Raw genomic sequence first — 22,531 nt, 5'->3', positions numbered from 1 at the left:
TACACCTCCATACCTCAGGACGAAACTCTTGAAGTGATCCATTCTCTACTTGAATCTAAGGAGTTAGACACCATCACTCCGGTGCACTTCATTATGGCCTGTGCAACTATGGCGATGAAGAAAAACTTTTTCAAGTTCGAAGATAATATATACCTACAAGTGTCTGGGACCAGTATGGGGAGCGTTTATGCCCCCAGCCTGGCGAATCTTTATGTACACTACTTCGAACAACGACATATCCTGACTGAGTCCAATCCATACTTTGACCATATAAAAACATGGAAACGATATATCGACGATATATTGGTGGTCTGGCGTGGCACCAAGGCCAGCTGTCAGGATTTCCTAGGTTGGTTAAACAGCAGGAATGCCTTCTTACGTTTCACCATAGAAATTGGCGGTAACAATCTGGCCTTTCTCGACCTCATGATCAATGCCACCCCAACCGGTTTACAGTCAGAACTATACAGGAAGCCCATGTCCAGGAATTCCCTCCTGGCTTATGACAGTCATCACCCTAAGTCTTTACGGGACAATTTGCCATTTGGGCAATTTCTGCGAGTCCAAAGGAATTGCTCGACAGGCACAGCCTTCAAGATGCACTCCACTGTACTTAAGACTCAACTCATTAACAGGAAATACCCTTCTCGCCTGGTACATCGAGCCATGAAACGGGCTAGTAATAACAGCCGAGCAGCATTACTGGAACCAACTCCCCCTAAACCACCACTGGAAAGACTCACTTTTGTACACACTTTTGGTACATTATCGAACAGTATCAAAAAAGCAGTAAAGAAACGTTGGTCGATCTTGAATTCAGGACCCCATCCTATCCAACTGCCGTTGTTCTCCTTCAAGAGAGGACCCAATTTGAGAGACCGAATGGTCCATACTAGACCACGTGATGAGACCCCCAGAGCGGTGGGCACTTTATGGGACCTGCCTCCAGTATCCGGTCATCATCCATGTGGCACATGTCAATCATGTGCTCAAACGTCAAAAACCACAGAAATTGACATTGGTACATCTAGACCCTGGAGGCAAGTGAGATTTACCAATTGCAACAGCGATAAGTTAATTTACTTGATCACTTGCCCCTGCGGCCTCAGATACGTAGGGATGACCACTCGTAAGATCAAGGTGAGGCTGTCTGAACACAGAAGTACCATCAACTGTAAGAGGCAGGCCACCAGACTTACCACTCATTTCATCACCTTGAATCATTCACCCACGTCATTTAAATGGACGGTCCTAGAGAAACCGTTCATTCCATCCCATGTCACAAATGTGAGTAACTTCCTGCTTAAGAAAGAGCAAAAATGGGTTCTGACCCTTGGCACCGATCGAACAGGTTTGAACGATGACATTCCTTGGTCTTCGTTCTGATATAACCACTTAATATTCATCTTTGTGACCAAGTTTTAAACAAAGTGTGCAAAAAATTGAATTCTGATAATTTTCTTTCCAGTGGTCAATCCAGTTTTACGATATTATCAAGTAGAATGCTACCTAGCCTTTGGTGACCAATTAACATCTGTTGGGCATCTGTTACCATCTGAAATCGCAGAGGTGTAAAGGTTATTTCTATTGTCAAAAGCGCGCAGGTATTACCTAGGCAAACACTGAAGATCGGTGGTATTGCCGTTTATTTACTAACTATCACCATAACAACATGGGGGCTGCACGCTATTGGCCGAATCTCTCTAGCGCTGAACCAATCACAGCGCTGTTGGCATCACGAACGCGTGACGCGGCATCCTTGCGCGTCACGTGGCTATGCTGTCCAATCAGAAACAACTAGACAAAAGAGTGCGGTAACAGACTGCCGGCACCTCCCCAGACGGCACAGATGCCGTTTTGAAGTACCGACGGAGAGGTAAGGTCTCCGTTAATGCAGTGAGCACCGTTTCTCCTTTTTGCACCCGGATTATTACAGGGCGCAGGCTCTCTAAATCCCTTTGGAAGCATACACTGTGTGGGGGTGTGGCGGAACGGTTCCATCTCACGCCATACCGCTCAACTGATGAAATTTGTCTCGAGGGTCTTTAACCAACGAAGGGGGCCACAGCTACCACAAGTATGTATGCAAGTGGTAGCACCTTCAGAGGGCACATGCTCTTCACTAGTACTATAGACCGGGACCATGGGCCACTTATAACACACAGAATGCTATTATTATGCCCCGTAAGAGCAGGCTTAATACTATGGAACATTCCTATGTCCCATAACAGGGTTTTTCACAACTTGAGATCCAGATGGGGACAATGACTGAACAGGCTTAGAACGGTTATAACACCAATTGTACCGTTCTGCTTTGTCACACGAGCATATTATCATTTTCTTGTGTGCACCAGCCTCAAAAAAAGACAGTTTGTCTCGGCTATGAATGAATCTTTTGTTGACATTTTGGTGAGTGATTCAGCTGTTGAATTTATTCGCCTTTTTCAGAGCGGTGCTTCACCTATGTCCTGAGCCGCAGCCAGGTGGGGTGAGGTCTTTACTTCTTACAAATCAGGTAAGAAGTTGTCTGTGAAATTTGAAAAAGTTTCAAATTCGAATAGAACTGGTTAACACTAGTATAATACAGTGTGCTGTGGTTGTATGTCCTGGATATAGACCTCACCAATGTTGAGAATGATCAATGGTGGACAAGGAAGTTTATTGTGGACAGGTGGTGGGTTATGTACTTATGCCATGCATTTCTTTTTCAGTCAAATACTGAATTTGTAAGAAGAATCGGAACGAGTACACCTAGAAGGTTCAGGTGACATTTAAAACAATAATTAAGTCGTTCCGTTTACTCTTATTCTTCTTTAAGAACACACTTCTTCACACTGTAGGTTTTTTTTTTGTTTGCAGTAGCGTCATTTCTAGGTCCTGAAGAAAGCAAGGCCAGAGGGCCACTTATTGCTGAAACATGTCGACCACGTTCCACTGCTAGACAGTTTATAAAATTTCCCTGTCTTGGCTATTTTTTAATATTGGTGTCGGGAGCTATACCCTAATAAAACATTTTTGCTCCTTAAACCAATTTTACTCACCTTCCTATTATTATTTGGTATTACTTTTTTCTTTAGCACTGCACTCCTTTTTTTACCCCGTCAGCCACATTGTTAGTACATATCTTTCTAACTCTCAACGACCATGCCCTGACCAACAGGAGGGCCAGTCCTTCCCTGTTAGAGAAAAGAACAGGTGCGTTGTTTGTCCTCGGAGCCCCAAATGATGAAGGGCGGTTCCGAGTGGTGACTGATGGGTGCCAGAGACCGGACACAAACCTGACCTGGCTATTATAATTTTCACTGTTTGGCTATTGGTAACCACCTCTGTTCATAGTAATCACCTGTAGGAATCTGACCCTCTGATACTCTTTTGTGGTAAATAAAATAGATACATACATATATACATTGACTAATCGTACTCAACTGGTGCTTCTAACTACGCCTACCCCGGTGTACCTGACCTAAGCCTAATACGTGGGCGGGAGTAGATAAGTAGCAGTTTAAGTTACGTTTGTTTTGCCAAGGATCTGACTCAAGAATTCTCTGTAAGGGGTTAGTCAGTTCAGTACCTGGGATTTAGAAGGCTGGAGGGTTGGTATCTCTGTCTCAGGACTCGATATCCCAGTTACCCGCGAGGGCGGCTGGAAACGCCGGAGCTGGATTTCTCGGCAGGAGAAAAGGTAGCGTCTCTCTCAGCGCGTCAAAAGGGAGGGGCAGCGTCCGTGGGCTTTCTGCATCAGCTGGGCTCCTCGGCAAGTCGCGCTGCTCCAAGCTCGTCACCACCGTGTGCTTGCTTAGGGCAATGTCGGTATTATTTATACCTGAAAGGTGCCGAGGTTGACGTAAGGATGGACATAAATACGTCAATAAGGATGTCATAAGAACTTGTCGTTCTTACATTCTTTACTGGAGTTCTTGGCTGAATCAAAACAATAGCTGCGGGGGATTTCCCAGGTCTGCTGGAGGTTTGATTTGTTTTGAGAACTCGGTATGCTTTCTAGGGGGGCTGGAGGGATAGTGCTTGCCTAATGCGATAGCATGCGCTATGACCTAATCAGAAAACGGGTTTCTGTGCCGTTGTATGGCTACCAGTGATTTATTAACCGGACAAGGGTCAGAAACAGGAATATCGATACAGTTCCCATAGTAAACACATTACACCCACTCCACGGAATCTATGTCCATATTTACTAACCTAAGCATAGTAAACATAACTAACAGTTTATGTGTATATTAAACCACCCCAAAATACATTAATTTGCATCAAAAAATGGTTTTGCGTAATACATGAAAAATGAATATAGTTACTGTATGCATTAAAACAGTCTATTCATTCAAAAGAGGATGCATATTTCATATTAGCATGAATGACTTTTGCGAAAAATAACACATGAAATGGCTCTTAATACAGAAGAAAAATGCGAGACCACTTCATCACATAAAAATATAATTCTACTTGTAAATAACCTAGAGGTCGAGGTAATGTCTTCTAGAGTTCCCTAAAAATAGAAGTTCTGTTCTCTAAGAATAGTTTTACTTTAAGCAGAAGATAAGTGCCCCCAAAAAAAAGTAAATATTTTGGTTTTGGAGAAAAGGTTCTTGTTTTCTTGAGTAGAACTGGAAAAAAATCTTAGTGGCTTTGTTTTCAAAGTTTGAAGGCCAAATTCAGAGTTCAGGGAACGCTGTGTGCACGTTGCTTAAAGTCATTCTCTCTGTTCTGGTGAAAACATCATGCACCTTAATACAGGCATAACACAATTTTGCCACAAGGGTCTGAATGAAAGAAACCAAGTCATATTCAGATCTCGTAGCCGGGCTAACCCAAGGACTTTAGTTATGCGGTCCCGGTAGCGGATAGCTAGGATCGTTTCTTCCATTGTTGCTGTAGTCTTGTCTGTGACATGGCTTGCCATAGCGAAGCAACAGTAGCAAAAATAGGATGCCTGCTACTAGTCCCAACAGGAGAGGAAGTCCGCCAAAGATAGAATGGACGAAGTTAGGAAAAATACCCGGGATCGCTTTGAATGGTGTTAAAGCTCCTGAAAAAACTGTCTTAAATACACTTGCGATACCACTTGTATCAGAAATATTTAGAATTTCGTTTAGCATTTCTGCGAAGTGTAGGGGGCTATTTGTTGATAACTGTGAATGAATCTCTGCCGTTGTCCTTGCAACTTGGAGATCATACGTTTCTTTTGAGGACGTCAACTGGGTTGGAGTCTGTAGGAGCACAGTCTTCATTCTGCTTAAAGTATCAATTCGAATAGAAGAGATTTTTAAACAGGGCCATAACCTTGCCTCCCTGTCTGGAGCATCATTCGGGAACAATACTCTTTCACAGCACATGACCCTGGTAGTCACGCTTATGAGATAAGGTTTTCCTGGCAGCAAGCCACAACATCTGTGATCTACAATTAGAATGTAACTCCCATTCGAGAGTCTTCTAAAGAATGGTTCTATTTGTGTTGCAGGTGTGCCTAGCTGGTGACATGAACGGTTATTTGAAGTCCCTTCACAGGCCCCATGCAAACTTATACCCTGACACAGTAGTATACCACTTAGTGATTTTGCACAATTATTGCCACTAAGAAATACACTCTGTCCTTTATTACTGACACATGTGTGTGTATAGGGCAAGTTCCATGTTGACTTAATGTATCCTTTACCCAACCTTTCATACTGGCGTGCCTGTATATATTTTTGGCAGTATTGAAACTGGAAAGTCGTTATCGGAATATTTATTATCCATTCAATGACAGGTCGTTCTGACATTGTCAATGGTAATCTCTCAAGTTTTTCAATGCTCAGAATTGTATAATCTGCACCCTTTTGTGCCAAACTGATTTGTTTATCAGTAAGGTTAAAGATATTGAATAGTGACGTTGTGTTGATTAAACGCCAAGGCACATAGCCTGAACGCAGATTTTGTAACGTCCAGCCAAGCTGTACAATAGAACGTAATTGAGACTGACCGTGTTCTAATATCAGTAAGTCTTGCTCTATTATATCGATTGCGGAAGACACAATACTGTCCAGTGAATATATTCTGGAAGACAGAGTCATTAACCCATTGTCCACAACAGAAAGTGATTTTTCCAAATTAACACGGTCAATTTCCCATATTTTTTCTGCTGTCTCAATTTGAGTTTCTTTCAAAGCTTCGTTATAAGCTGCATATATAGAGGCCGCTACGAAACGTTTTTGACGCTGTTTGCGTGGTCCCATAATGAAATCACGCAAGTCAGCACCATCAGTAAGTAAAGTTAAGTGTTGCTTGATTTCTGCCAGTGTGGATGTATGTAGCCATTGAAGGCAGAGTTTCCCCACACTGTAAGTAGTTACAATCCCTGGATGTTGTCTCTGGGAGTATCTAGGGTCTGGCCTGGTCAATGTGAATCCCTGTATTTTGTTCAGGAATCTGTCTTGACAGTTATTTGTGTCTGTGGGCCAGATCAACCATTGTTTCCATTCAGGATGTGTTCGGTTTTGGTTTAAAATATGGGTTACGTCTATCTCAACATCCGTAGTGCTACTGTCCGTTGTTGGCTTTGGAATAGACGGTTTGTTTAAGTCTTTGATTTTGGCTAGGCCAAGACAGGTAGTCTGTTGAATAGGGATGTATGACGTTACAACGCATACTTTTACTCCGCGTACCATTACAACGCGGTATTTACAACGAATACCGTTACAACGCATAGCGCTTTGGGGTGCTGGATAGTGGTAAGTATAATTTACTATTCTAACTCCAGTCCCCGTGGACCCTAGGGAAGGTGTTGGATAGTAAATTAAACTTACCTCTTATCCTAGAGCGCCCCCCAGCGCAATGCGTTGTAATGTCATGCGTTGTAATGCCCGCGTTGTAATGGTAGTGCGGAGTAAAAGTTGCGTCGTAACGGGTGTATACCGTTGAATAGTGTCATTCAAAAATATAATTTGTTCTGGGATCATGCAGGCTCTAAATAATGATTCTACACCTTGCACATGCCAATCTTTTGTGCCCCAGATCGTTTTCGTATCAATGTTATTGTTCCAGAAATCAAAACCAAATGTATTCATTTTTGCAAAAAATGAGTCAGAATATATAAATTTTGTGTTTGTAAGCATGGTTTTCACTCCTGTCTTATTTAACAATTTGAAATAGAATGTTTCTGCATTACTTGTGTTAAACCCTGAAAAGTATGAATATTTATCATAAAATGTTTTTGAACTGCCTTTTGGTGGAGTTGCACAATGTTCCCATTGGTTATAATTTAAAACATTTCTAGGTTGAGAAGATTTATGCAGATAATGGTTACCATAGTGGTTGTAACAAAACATCTGATCATAATTAGATGAACCTTGCAAATAATCATGTTCTGTAAATTTAGCTGACATCACTACATCTGACATCATATCATTAATACTTTCAAAGTCCCAATCATCAGCAAATGTGCTTGGTTTTACAAAGTCACTCAATGAAATCTTAAATTGGTGTGGATACTTCAGGAGCTCAACCGGTCCATATATTTCGTAATCAGTATTGTCCCATGCTACCCCACCGGGTATAGGATTGGCTGTGAAGTTTACTGAAGAAAGTTCTCTTTTCTCGATGTGTGAAGACTTGTGTGGTTTCAGGACTAAGTTGATTTTCTGACTTGCTGTGTCCATTTTAACATATTTTCCATCAATGAAATGTCCCAAGCATAGTACCAAGATGAGCCAAAGTATGAGGACAAATGCACCTAGTGCCACCCAAATTTCAATCCATGGAGAAATCAGATAGGTTTCTTTTAGTTGATGATAGAGTTCCTTCGCTTTATCTTTAAAAGTTTTTGTTGTCGGCTGTACTTCTGGTTCACTTGGATCCTCAGAAAAATCATCGAAGTTGATGAAGTAGCCGGATGCTGTTCTGTCAATTGTTCCAATTGCTCCTGTGTTCCTTTTTGCTTTAGGAATTTGCTTTGTTTCATCAGCATAGTCATTTGTTACTTCATTGTAGGTTGGTGTTTCTTGATGTAAAGTTTTGATTTGGGTTTTAAGAGGTTTAAGTTCCATTGCTTTGTTGCATAGTCCTTGTTGATTCACTGTAGATTTTTCAAATGTGATTAGTCTCTCAGTTTGGACCTCTGTAATTGAAGCAAACTTTGATGTTCTGCTACTTCTTGGGAGTCCACTTGGCCTACTACTTGTTATCGGCCACATGATTGTGGTTTAACCAGGTCGATGGATACAACTCGGTTCTCCTTTTTACCAGCAAGGGGCGGTAGTACTACTGATCTTGTCCCGTTGACAGACAAGACAGGAACTGCTTTTCTGTAAGAAGGCCCAAATTCCTTCTTTACCGCGATCTTCTCTCTGACCAGATCCCCGATCTTTGGAATCCAGACAGGCCTTGCTGGGGCAGGTGGTTTCTCTTCAGTGGTTGTTGGCTGTTGTTTCAACTTTATGTTGCTCAGGTCTTTTCTTGTTTCATTTAAGTCCTGTAAAATATCCAAACAATCTTTGATATCAAAGCATTTTTCTTTAACCACTGAAGTCTGACTATCAAGGTCCTGGACTAACATTCTAGTCCCAAAAAATAGTTCGTGCGGACTGAGACCTCTCAGAGAATTTCTTGGCAGATTATTAAGACTACGTTGGACACTTATTAAATGTTTGACCCACCCAGCTCCCGAACCTAATACCTTCTCCATTACAGATTGCTTTATGCCTTGGGTTTTTCTTTACACCATCCCGTTTCCCTCAGGAAGGAAGTGAGAAGAGTCCCGCAATGCAATGCTCATTCTGGCCAGGCACCCCCCATAAGCTCGAGAGCTAAAGGAAAGATATTGGTCAGAACGTAGCATGCTTCTAGCGTATATGCCATTATAGACTCGCAAATCTTTTATAACGGTTCAAACGTCAGCCGAGAGTTGGGGTCTACATTTATAAGTGAAAATAGTCTTTTCATGTTAATATGACGCATTATCCATAATGGGTTTCTATGTCTATTGCATAATCCTAAATGAAATGCATGGTAGTAAACCGGCCGGTTCGCCACTGCGATCTCTATTGCAGTCTGGGCAGTTTTTTGCAAAACTGTGGTGTTGTAGGCTCATTCCGGGCCACCAGTATATTGATTGTAATTCTTCTAGAGAATCCTTAAGCTTAAGGTGTCTAAGACCCTCACCCATATGTGCGTCTGCTATTAACAAGATTCTCCTGTCCATGTTTGGAATTACTCTATCCCCCACTCCAGGGATTCGAGCAAAAGGAACGGAGTTTGCATCGATTATGTATGTATAATTGAGTGGATAGTTGATGGGTAGCGCTGAGCAGTCGCCTTTTGATGATGTTTTTACTGCCAGCATTGTTTCCCCGTCAATATATTTTACTGAACGCTTTTTTCTAGCTACGGAAGCCGATTTAGTTGTTTCCGCTGTGGCTGTCTCAGCCAATGAATTCCCTGCAACGTGAACGCCATCACGCTGATGACTCAGTGAATGTATCACGTGAGTCTTTGGTAGTTCTTTCTGTAAAAGAACTACTTGTTCCCAAAGCGCTTTTTGCTTTATTGTGGCACCTGTGTCATCTTTGTAACCGTTTTGAATCCATTTCTGTAAATCGTTATTGTATGATTTGACGCAGTAATACGAATCGCACACTATTAGTGTCGGGAATTCGCGATCGGCATTATCTAGCGCCATTTTTAATGCTATTATTTCAGTTTGTTGTTCTGAATTATTTTCCACTGAGTGTGTTTTCGTAAATAGAGGTCTCAGTTTACCTCCGCGCCACACGTCTTTTACAATCTCGCATGTGGCGTTGTATGCTTGCTCTCCCCAAACTGAGGGTTGAGCATGTCCGTCTGTATATATTACACAGGTGTACTGTTGTATAGGCAGAATGTCGATTGGCAGAGGATATTCTACTTCATATTCTAGATTTTTTAATTTTTTCATTTCTGGATCAAAATAGTATTTTACTTTGTCCGTAGCAAGAGAATTCTCCCATTGTATCCATTCTGGATTCAGTGCCGTAGTCGATAAATTACATGGGCTTGTTAATGCCTCATAACTCTGGTGGCCAGTCTTTTTCAGCTAGAAGGATGTCATAGCCCTTGGAGAGATTATCCCAAAATAGACCCCTTATTTTCCTAGTCTTATCCCCCTCTATACACAATGTTATTTCATATATTTTATGAGGTTTGCTAACTCTGGTATCTGCAGTTTCCACCTGAATGTATTCATTCGTGTCCACTGTCTCCAGATGATTCATCAGGATCTTGCGAGCTATGCTCACTTCTGCTGCGCTGTCTAGCATTGTCTGAGCCCATTCTCCATTTTTCAGCTGTGTCCTCAGTATCCTCGGCATGGTTGATTACTTTAATACTGGCTACCTTCTTCTTTGGAAATTGTAATTTTTTAATTTGATGAGCAGGTTCCTTGTCTTTGGATTTGACGTGCTCTTCCCTGTGTTCTGACCGTCCTCTTTTTTCCGATTTATGCGAGGAAGTCTGAAAAGATCGAGAGGGACGTGTATCAATATCTTGATATCTATCAGGTTTTTTTACATTATCCCTATTTCTAAGGTTGTATCTTTTCCCAGAGGGCTCCCTTTGGGGAGACTTGTGTCCTTGGTCCGGAGATCTTTCTCTCCGCCGAGGAGACCTTCCTCTGGTTTGGAATCTTTTTTCTTTGGGAGTGGATTGTTTATTTCCATCCCAGCTCTTTTTTTGAGTGTTTAGATTATTTTTAATAAATACCTTTTCAGGATTTTCAATTAGTTGGGGTTTCACCGGTATTCCACCCAAACTATCTCTTCCTAGTTCTTCATAGGATTTTTCTATGATTCTGGCAATTTCAAATGGTTGGTCTGCTATATCTGTCTCTTTCAACCTCTGGTGGATCGCCACATTTGCTGCTTCTCCCTTTATATTGGCTAGTAATATTGCCGAGACCTGCTTGAAGTCTTTCAGTAATTTCATACCCAGAGTTAGGGCCGGTTCTGGACCGTATTCATTTTGAATCTGTTTCAGCACTTCTGGTATTACTGACATGGATGGAACACCATGTTTTTTTGTGTAAATGGAAGCAAAGACTGTACCCCAAGTATCACAGTCCTCCACATGTGGTGCGATTCCCATTGGAAGACAGATAGTCAGAATTCTGTGTTTCTCAACAGGGGTGGTATCTGGAAATACCGCCTCTATTTGAGTGATTTTTTGTGCTAACCAGAATGGAATTTGTTCCCGTTTTGCGGGTACTTTACCTAGACAGGACTGTATGTTCTTTGGTGTAATTTTATTTGTGTTTCCCTGATGAGGGGTCAGCTGTGGAATTTTAATAGCTGGTTGGACTGTTGAAGTCCGCATTACATATTGGACTAATTGTCTGTGCATTTTAATTAGTTGTTTTAGCTGGGCTAAAAGATCTGGTGCAGACATTTCTTCAATGTCTGGATGTGGTGTGTATCCGGCTAGGACCGGCCACGTTGCTCCTGGTCTACCTAGTGGACCGAGCCTAGTGATGTGATTATTATGTTGTAGGGCGCCTTTAAACCAGAGCAGGTGCTCTTGGTATTTTAGTGGTATTTCCACCTCCTCGAAAGGAGTGTACTCATCCGGAGGTTCATCTATTTTGTAATAGTGGAATTCCTTTGTTACAGCATTTGCTGCTGGAAAGTTTATCCATGAATAGAATACCTCTGTCTGCCGATACTCATGTGCCTCAATTACGAATATGACTGTACCACCTCTTGGTGTTAGTCCATTTTCTATAAGTTTTAGTGTTATAGTTTTTCTTATGCTGACCGGGATGAGTATTGCACCCGGGTCAGTTTGCAGGACACTATTGTCATCTGCTAGGAGTTGAGCTGCTACTCTAGCAGTCTCCCTTTCTACTTCACTGTCTGACATTTTATTGACAGGAAGGTTTTTGTTTTTGTTTATTTGCAGATCAGGTTTCTATGGAAACAAAGATTAGATCCACAATATTCTGGAACAGTGTATCCTTCAACGTTGAATAAACCAAGAACCATACATAGGAGTCTCCTCCTACTAAGTTTGGCGGATTTAACCTTTCACCCACTCCAGACGTCTTTGGAGTTTTATGGGAAAAAAAGGGTCTGTGTGAAAAAGCACGACTGAGTTACTCTAATGCGTTAGATTTATCGCCTTACCAAACGTTGGGCGCCATGTAGTGTAGTTCCTATTATCCCAATAGGCTCTGCGCATTGGAATAATATCTTCAATAGTATAGACGTAGGACTGAGGTTAACTAGGTCTTCTACTGACGATATTAGACTTAAAGTTATGTGTGCCAGCTAGCTCAGAGTTCACTAGAAACTTTCTCGAATAGGCAAGGAGGAGTTTAACCTCCCTGGATAGACAAGAAGGGATTTAGTTTCTGACAACCATAGAACATGACAACTTTGCTCCCCCTAATCAAGAGTATATCTCTAGAGTCGTGTGAAAACAAAAGACAGCTATTTCACTCAGTCAATACGTGCATTCTTAGTTTCACCAGATTGTAGAGAAAAGAAGAGACGGGTGTGTTCAATAAAAAGGTGTTATTTATTGATCAGTCTCTTTTCTCATACAAGAGAAATGAATCGCTATTATTGCAATACTTAAGGTTAAGTAAAGTGCATACAGTAAAAGCAGAATTATGAAATAATACTGTAAAAGCATTGATATGGTTTCTTAGCCATATGATACTTAAAATGGATAAAATAGATACATACATATATACATTGACTAATCGTACTCAACTGGTGCTTCTAACTACGCCTACCCCGGTGTACCTGACCTAAGCCTAATACGTGGGCGGGAGTAGATAAGTAGCAGTTTAAGTTAAGTTTGTTTTGCCAAGGATCTGACTCAAGAATTCTCTGTAAGGGGTTAGTCAGTTCAGTACCTGGGATTTAGAAGGCTGGAGGGTTGGTATCTCTGTCTCAGGACTCGATATCCCAGTTACCCGCGAGGGCGGCTGGAAACGCCGGAGCTGGATTTCTCGGCAGGAGAAAAGGCAGCGTCTCTCTCAGCGCGTCAAAAGGGAGGGGCAGCGTCCGTGGGCTTTCTGCATCAGCTGGGCTCCTCGGCAAGTCGCGCTGCTCCAAGCTCGTCACCACTGTGTGCTTGCTTAGGGCAATGTCGGTATTATTTATACCTGAAAGGTGCCGAGGTTGACGTAAGGATGGACATAAATACGTCAGTAAGGATGTCATAAGAACTTGTCGTTCTTACATTCTTTACTGGAGTTCTTGGCTGAATCAAAACAATAGCTGCGGGGGATTTCCCAGGTCTGCTGGAGGTTTGATTTGTTTTGAGAACTCGGTATGCTTTCTAGGGGGGCTGGAGGGATAGTGCTTGCCTAATGCGATAGCATGCGCTATGACCTAATCAGAAAACGGGTTTCTGTGCCGTTGTATGGCTACTAGTGATTTATTAACCGGACAAGGGTCAGAAATAGGAGTATCAATACAGTTCCCATAGTAAACACATTACAATTTGTCTGCCTTCCTTCCCAATTCTTGGGGAGAAGTCAGATCAGAGTCAACCAAGTGCTGATGCAACAGCTGTTTCTGACAGTTATTAAGAATCTGTTCTCTCGTGATTAGATTATACAATCCTGTATAGTCACACACTTTACTGCCCAGTAACCAGCCCTCCAGAGCCTTAGTAGCACTTTCAACAAAGTCATCCCAGTCCTGAGTCTGTGCCTTCTGGGTATCTCTGAACTGCAACATATACTGTTCGGTGGTTAAGCCAAACCCATCTTCAGGACTTTGTAATTGTCAACATCCTCTTCTCCTACAGTGAGAAGCTTGTCTCTACCGCTGTCTGCAAAGGAGAGCCACAAGATTGCTGCCCACTGCCCCTGGGGTAGCTTCTGTACTTCGCAGGCCATCTCCAGTGCAGTAATCCAGTTGTGGATGTCATCCCCAGTCTGATGGGGAGGGACAATCTTGCTTAGGTTTCTATGGTCATAGGACCTATCCCTACCACTAGAAATATTGCTGCCACCGTGGGACTCTAGTCCCATTTTTTTCCTCTTTCTTTCAAGAGCTAGGGTCTCACTTTCAAAGGCTACTTCTTGTCTCCTTATTCCAAGCTGGGCTTCTTTCATCCTAGCTTTGTGCCCCCTCTTCTCAATAGATGTCCCCCTCTTGTGAGAAGAGGCAGGAGATCCTACATATGTACCAGAATGATTGGACTCCAGTGAAGAAGACCTCTCTCTTCTTGGTCCACCACCAACCCTACCTGGGGGACAAAGAGGGGGCACTTTGGACTTCTTAATCTCCAGGCAAGACTGGATTCTACAGGTCTAGATCTTCATCTACCTCCTGGTCTTCATCATTGTCATGGTCCTGGTGGGGCAACCCACCAGGGTTCTCTTCCTCAGATGTATCCACCCCATTACCAGTGTCTATTCTTGTGGGATCTGAAGCTTTTAAGAAGTCATCAAGCAACAACACCTCTATAAGGTCTTGGGTATTGGGATTCTGTCCTGGCTTCCATTTTCTCATGGAACACAGACCCCTTAACTCTTGGAAAGGGAATGTGTCATTCTTAGATGTCTGTACTTGACTGATATCTGGGACATACCCACTGGGTTCCTCCTTTGAAGACATGACTAGTGAGGTGTGGTGTGTGCACCTACCTACACTACTTGGTTTCCTACTAAACCTCTCTTGAGTTGTTGGTCAGGGTATGCTAGGCACTTGAGACTTACAACTCTAAGGTCAGTAGAACTTACTGTTTTATAAGCTTGTATTATATGTACCTATGGTACCTTTAGTGATTTTTCAAATTATATTCTCAAGATTATCTGGTAAAACAATGCGAGCTGGAATACTACATGCTGCACACCAATGTGAGAAGCTGGCCTGGCATATGATGTCCACTATTCTAGTGGGCACCTTGCACCAGTCCAAACGACGCTTATTGATGGGTGGTTGTCTAAACCTACCATCAATAAGGGTCGTTTGGACTGGTGCAAGGTGCCCACTAGAATAGTAGACATCATATTCCAGGCAAACTTCTCACAGTCCGGAAGAGCCCGAGCCGGAGAGAGTAGTACCAGAGGGGTGCGACGCTGGTATTGTACTAGAAGAGGTCACCTTATCGGTCCTGAACCTGTCCCAAAATCTCTATAACTCTGATGACCCGGTCCTCACACCATTCTAGGTAAATATAATTCTGTGTCATAATGTCCCCTTATTTGCTCTCTATTTCTCTCCTTCAGGTACTGTCCTCACAAGAGTTATTTACTGTGAATTGATTTTCTCTTAACCCTACTTTCTTTCCTGATGGAGACAATTTGGTGTATTTATGTGTATTTTGACTTGACTCACAAAATTATTTGATTTAGATACATCTTTAAAAATCCTCTTGAGTCTGTGGTCGTTTGAAAATAAAGTTAATACATGTTTCTCTCTTATACTAATCTACTTTCAGATCTATCGACACAAAGGTAATTTACCCTAGGAGGCGGGGATGATAAAAGTATTAGTGAAACAAGCTCTTTAGGGTGAATCAAAATTGATGACCAGCGGATATTTGCTAGCTCATTGTATGAATGAATATGGGCCCAGGTGAGTGTGCGCATGTGTGAGCAGAGCTGGTAAAATCTGCTGCATCACTACCGCCACGTGGCGTTGCCTCACGGTTCACAGAGTTAGTGGCACCTAAAGGGCTGAGCGGGTGTGCAGCCTGCGATGATGCCCTGTGCACTGATATGTACTTGACCATTGCAAAATCAAAAACCACAATCAAGTGTGCGACCTTGTGGTTGCCAAGGTCGCAGGCCCCGGTCTTGGAGCTTGCACCGGTATGTGGTGGGCCCTCTTGGAGACACGCTGGTGGCAGAAGGTGAGCAGTGAGACCTGGGTGCGCTGGGGCGGGCAAATACCGTTGGGCGGCGGGAGGGGCTGGGGTGCAGCAGCCTGGCTGTGCAGGGAGTCGGGAAAGTGATGAAGGTGTGTGTAGTTGTATGTACTCTGCAATTCCTAATTCTGGGGTCTGTTTCAGAGGAGCTGGTGGACTGCACTGTGTACTGGCATGTGGTTGGAGACACACCTGTGGCGGAAAGGTGAGAAGTGAGGCCTTGGTCCGCAGTGTCAGAACTCACTTTCCCTCTTGCTCTCTTTCTCTCTCGCTCACTCTCACTCACTCTCTCTCTCTTTCTCTCTCTCTCTGGGGCATATTATCAAGAACGACGTTTCTTGATAATATGCCCCTCTGTCCTTTGATGGGCACATGATGTACCTTCTCATAGATTGTCCAGAGATGACACGCCATGGCTCTTCATAACATTATTTCTGTGTTTATTTTGAATAAAATGTTTTGTTTGGTGATCCAAAGATGACTGTGTGATTCTCATTTTTCCAACCTCACATGTATATTGAGTGTTGTACTTGTATGACATCAGGCGATTTGTTTGGTTCACGATTTTGTAAGGTTGCTGTCACATATCTTTGTTGGGGGATAAAGGGGGTAGGCGGCCCTGGGTGTGGTGGTGGTGGGTGTTTTTGCCCTCTTTGGTGTCCGAGCTGCATGATCGTTGGCTCCATGGAATCTGTTGTTCTTCATGTGTGGCTCTGGGCTGGGCTCCCTTTCGTGGTGCAGGTTGTCATCCGCCTTTACACCAGGTCAGAGCAGGTGTTAACTTCCTGGTGCTAACATGCCTTATCGCCTGTTTTGTGATGTCTTCCCTGATCTTGCTGGTCATTGTGAATGTTGCGAAGTGGTGTGTTTGCTACTTTTTTGCATGGGAACACCTACTCTGCATCTCATTAGCGTTAGTTGCTGAGATCATCCTTGGCAATGTTTTTTCCGGTAAAATGGTGACATGTGCTGTTTGCATCAGCTTGTGAATGGTGCGATAGATTTATCGCCAATTTGGATGCAATAAAGTGCCGTTACCTCAGCAATAAGTCCTTCAGAATATACCCCCTATTTTCCATTGATTGGTTAGCTATATGACCCGCCCTGGAAAAGCCACTATTCTCTCCAGAAGTAAATACCTGCGCCCCGGAAGGAATGATCAATGCTTTATCGAAGTTGTGGTCCAGCTACAGGTGCGATGCCCAGTCTCGACCTAAGAACGGGGCGAAATAAAGAAATTTCTCCTTGTTTGTTAACACCCAGCGCAGCAGAGAAAGGCCTCGCAGGGGCCTGAATCTGTCCAGAAAATAGTCATTCTCTGACTGCTTTATATATCTCTCCACTGATATGTAAATGTGCTGCAAATTTCAACCTTTCTACAAGTGCTTTCTATAAAATGCTCAGATTTCGACACAACTCCACAAATTTTCTAACATCGTATTTAATGGATCGTAGAAGTAGATTAAAGCAAAATTGTGCTCCTTTTCTCTTCTATGATTCACTCTGCTTGTGATCACTTTCCTGCAGACCCTTGAGGGTCCCCAAAAATTGCAGAATTCTGGTCTTTAGCTCCACACAAAGTGCAACTGAAGCCGAGAATTATTTTTGGGGTGTTTCAAAAACCTTTATTAGTATAAAAAGACATTACAAGTTAGCCAGTCCTTGAACAGGTGGCCCGACAATGAACCATGTGTAGACTTCACGCAATGCAAATTCAGCACAATGGTGTACATATCAAGTGTTGTTATCAAAGTTCAGATAAAAACGTTATGTTTTAGAGTAGAACAATAAAAAGTTAACTTATATGCTAATAAAGGCAATTAAGGCGTAATAATAGCTGATTCTTGAGACAATAACCAGAGAGTAGTCATATTCAGTGTGGTTAAAATAATAGAGATCAAAATGACGAGATTCAGAAAATATTATATGAATCTTATTTGTAATCTCATACCTAATCAGAGTAGGTGGTTTGTTTCCCAAATTCAATTATATCTTTACATAAATAGTCTTGAATCAAAGAGCAACCAAGAGCATAAACAATAAGTGGTGAAAGATTTGGGGGCATATTATCAAGGAGGGCGATAAGAGATTATCGCCACTTTAGCGGCCGTTTTCGCCCGCTAAGCGGCGATAATTCTATCGCCCTATTAGCAAGCTGTTGCTAACAGCAGTTAGCGACAGCTTGTAGGCGATAGCGAGCGGTTTGGGGCCCACTTTGCATGTCAGCGATATTTATCGCTAATGACATGCAAAGTGGGCGTACCCAACCTGTTAGCGACTGAAAGCAGTCGCTAACATCACTATCGCCTATTATCAACGCAGGCGTAGCGATGGAAATATTCGCGCTAAGCGTGAATATCTCCAAAACGCCTGCTCAGACCAGATCTTAGCCTGTATATCCAAGGGGAGGTGGATATTGACGCTAAGTCCCTGTTAGCGATAATGCATGAATACCGCTGGATTTACAGCGATATTCACGCATTTCGCCGGTATCACCGGAACTTTTATCGCTTCAGAGATAAACGTTGATAATAGCACGTTATCTCTGGATCTCATTATATCAAAAAGAACCATCTCCTTAGTGAGAACTACATCATTATTAAGGAGGGAAAGCCATTCCTTAGCCAACTTCCAAACAGCCTGCGCCATCATACAGTTCCAGAATAAGTGTTCTATAGACTCATCTAGGAGACTTTTCTAACAAAAATTGGGGACCTAGACATTCTCTTCTGATGTAAAAACAACTGTAAAGGTAAACAACCTTGTACCACCGACCATGCAAGATCACGATGGATATTAGACAAATATTTAGCAGAAACATTGGCCCATATTTCTTTAGCTGTTTTGGATGAAAACCCAACAACAGACCTCAAAGAGTGATTGCCAATTGGTTTTTGGATTAATTTTTACGACACCAAGACAATAGGAATCTGGCCCAGGTTGTCTTTCTTGATATAATTCTTAGCAAAATGATAAACAAAGGGGCAGGATTCTGAGTGTGGAGTATTGTTGGAGACATCCGTATTTCAAACCCTACATGCTGTAAAGCTGAACCAAAACCTACAAAAGTAAGTCCATTTCCTTTCCTCTATATTTGGACAGGTACTCCCTTTGATCAATTATTATTAAAAACAGAATAAAGGTGAAGCCCAATGCCATGTGCCACTTTTTCATGTTTACCATCCCAGATAAACTGGAAAATCCATCTTTGAAGCAAAGTCAGACAGGAACGGGGCATAGGGAAAATCATGGCCACATAAAGGAGACTAGAGAGTAATTCAGCTTTAGATACAAGTATTTTCCCAGACAGGGAAAGCGATCTCAAACGCCAAAAGGCAATTTTCTGTTTAACTTTAGTCATACAGTCATTCCAGTTATGAGAAGTGTCACCTTCCACAAAAGAAAAGCCCAAGTACCTTGACACGGTCTTGTACAACATTAAAGGCCCCGATCCATAATGGGTTCTTTCCACTGAATATATAAACATTCACTTTTAGTAACATTGACTTTGGCTACAGCTGCAAAGAAAAACGGTTATAAAACCATAACACTTGGTGAATAGAGGCATTGCTAGTACAGAAAACAAAAACATCATCCATATAAGCTGATAAGACAGCTGACCGACCCCTCCCACTCGGGAGAGGGATTCCCTTGACGATTGTCTTATTTCTCATAGCGGCCAGAAAAGGTTCAAGAGCCAATATAAACAGGAGCGGAGTTAAAGGGCAGCCCTGTCGTACCCCAGAGCTGATAGGAAATGGGTCAGTGAGGTTCCCATTAACCTACACACAGCTATACCAATCATTATACAAAAGGTTAATCCATGAACAAAACGTTTGCCCAAATTTCATTTTCTTTAGGACTTTAAAGAGAACAGAGTGGTTCAATTTGTCAAAAGCTTTCTCTTGGTCCAAATTTAATAAACAGAGCGATAGACCACGGTCCTTCACATAATATAGCAAATCTCTAATTAAGCATAAGTTATCCTGGATTTTACGGCCAGGAACACCAAAGATTAATTTTTTTTGGTAAACAATTTTCATTATGAACCAAAGCAACCTCTGGGCAAACATAGAATCATTTCGTGCATACATAGAGATCGGCATATATAAAATCTTGATACAGAAACATACGATAGAAGGCATGTCAAGTGAAGCATGTGGTTACAATACGTGTCCACCCGTAACACCCCCACCCCAACCCCTCACTCAGAATCACTGTTGCTTGACATCGTCGGAGGATCACATATATACCCCCGGTATTCATTCCATGCGCTCCAAATCCGGACCCATTTCTGCGGACACTTTCGGTTCAGATACACTGTTGGTTCTGCCAGCATTGCGAGGTCTAGATCTGCACACCAATCCCTGAGTGTCGGTATTGTTGGAGACCCCCAGTATTTAGCTATATTTCTTTTTGCATAAATTATTCCCAATGTCATCCAGTCCTGGGAGGAGTGAGTGAGATCATTGCTTTCCCAAATATTTAAAAGGCAGCACTTAGGGTCCGGTACTATTGAGTCGATAACTACCTGTGACATAGTCCTCATTACTTTATTCCAATGCTCTGCAATGTATGGACAGTTCCAGATGGTGTGAAAGAACGTCCCTTCCTCCCCACACCCTCGCAAACAATATTTATGGTCGGCCCTCCCAATTGCATGTAGCGTGACTCTAGTATAATGTACCTGATGCAGTATTTTTAATTGCACTAGGTGAAGTATGGAAGGGATAGCTACCTCCCGAGGGGAGGAAAGTGCAGTCTGCCAGTCTGACTTGTCTAGTTCTCCCACCTCCGCAGTCCATTTGTCCTTTAATTTCAAAGTCGGGTCTGGTAGATTATTGACGAGCTTACGATAGACATATAAGGTCGCTTTTTTGGGCATGTGCTCTGTAAGAAGCCTGTCTTCTAACGGGGTAGATTCCCGTATCTCATCCCCAGGCCGGATAAGTGAACCCAAGGTGTGACAAATTTGCAAATATCTAAACCTTTCAGTGGGGGCCAGGTCGTATTGTTCCACAAGCTGTTCAAATGGTAATATGGCCCCTCGTGTCCAGAGATCCCCCACTGTCAAAATACCAATGAGGTCCCACGCCTGGAACCCCAGGAACACCACAGATTTGATCAGAAGCAATAACAGTCGAAATCACTGGTCTGAGTTTGAAAAATATTGTTTTGGACAATATCTTAAAGTCAGCATTTAATAGGCTAATTGGGTGCCAATTTTTCAAATCATGGGGCATATTATCAAGACCGGCGATAAATTTATTGGCTTTAGCGGCAGAAACTGCCTCTAAAGCGGCGATAATTGGCTTGATAATATGCTCTATGACATTGATGCTGCCTAAAAAGAGCATCAGTAAAAAGTAAAAAACGTTGGAGCAGATTTACTACTTCTGGCGCATCTCTGCTAATCAGCAGGGATGCGCCAGAAGAGTTGCGACGCATCTGCCCACCCGTGCGCCACCATTGATGCGCCGCATTTACAAAGCGTCACACCCTGGCGCACGGATGGGCAGATGCGTGTCGCATCCTCGTTGGAAAGGCGGCGCATTGCCGGAGTTGCGTCGCAAGCGCAAAGCAGCTCCAGCAAGGCTCGGGCGGGCCATATCCCTAACATGCTGCTTCAATCCTTACACCTGCCTCAAGCAGGCGCAGGGTTTTGACGCAGCATGAGCGTAAAAGTGACTGAGTGAAATCTTGTAAATTTGGCTCAGCCACTTTTAGGAGGCATTCCTGCGCTGGAACTCCCCCCCTGCGCAGGAACGCCTCCTTATGGCACAGGGCTTTCCAACGTGACGCATCTCCCAGATGCGTCACGCTGTAAATACCCCGCAGCATGGCGCTGGGTTTGCACGGCCACTGCATCACAAAAGTGACGCAACGGCGGCGTAAAAGCAGCATAAGGGGCTTGTAAATCTGCCATTGTCAGATCTTATGTGAGTCTATTTTCTTTTTAATCTTTTACTTCCTTACTTGAATGAAGGCGTTATCCATGTCTGCCATGGATTTAACAGGTCCCTGTGATAGAGATCGCAGGTCACCCGACCAATAATTTCACCAGTTAGGTTTCGGGCCCATATACTTCAATTCACCATATACATTGATCAGATGACCTTACAATCTACTACCAATAACCATGAGTCCTTTCGATTGTTTCTAGTGTACCCGACTTACCATCCACCGTTACGGGTACATATGACCACAATGGATCAGGGAGCTAGCTGTGAAGGAAAGGCAGGAAACATTCAAATACCAACCCAAACTTCATAAATCTTTGATATATTTTCGTAAAAATGACCACAGACAACTGGGCAGTTTTAAGATTTTATCTAGAATTCGTCTTCTAATAGCATTAGGCTTACAGTTAAAAGGCAGTCGATAATCAAGATAACAAACATCATATATCCACACAAGAATAAGGTAAGGGCAAACATTTAATATCTAAGAATAATAGTGAACAGGGAACACTCTAAGTAAGGAGAAAAGAATTTTAAGGAATGGACATCTATGAATGGGCAAGCTTATGCACGTTCTAAATTACACTATTTGGAAATGTACTTTAAAATGAGAGACATTAAGATAAAGAGTGAAAGTGGAACATGCTATAAATCTAGAAAGTTACTTCAGTCAGTTTTATAAGAGAAAATTATAGACCACATCAGGAGATTGCAAACTGCAA

This window comes from Lissotriton helveticus, chromosome 8 (assembly GCF_964261635.1).
Source record: "Lissotriton helveticus chromosome 8, aLisHel1.1, whole genome shotgun sequence".
In the NCBI taxonomy this organism is placed as follows: Eukaryota; Metazoa; Chordata; class Amphibia; order Caudata; family Salamandridae; genus Lissotriton; species Lissotriton helveticus.
Note: the sequence above shows the minus strand (reverse complement) of the source record.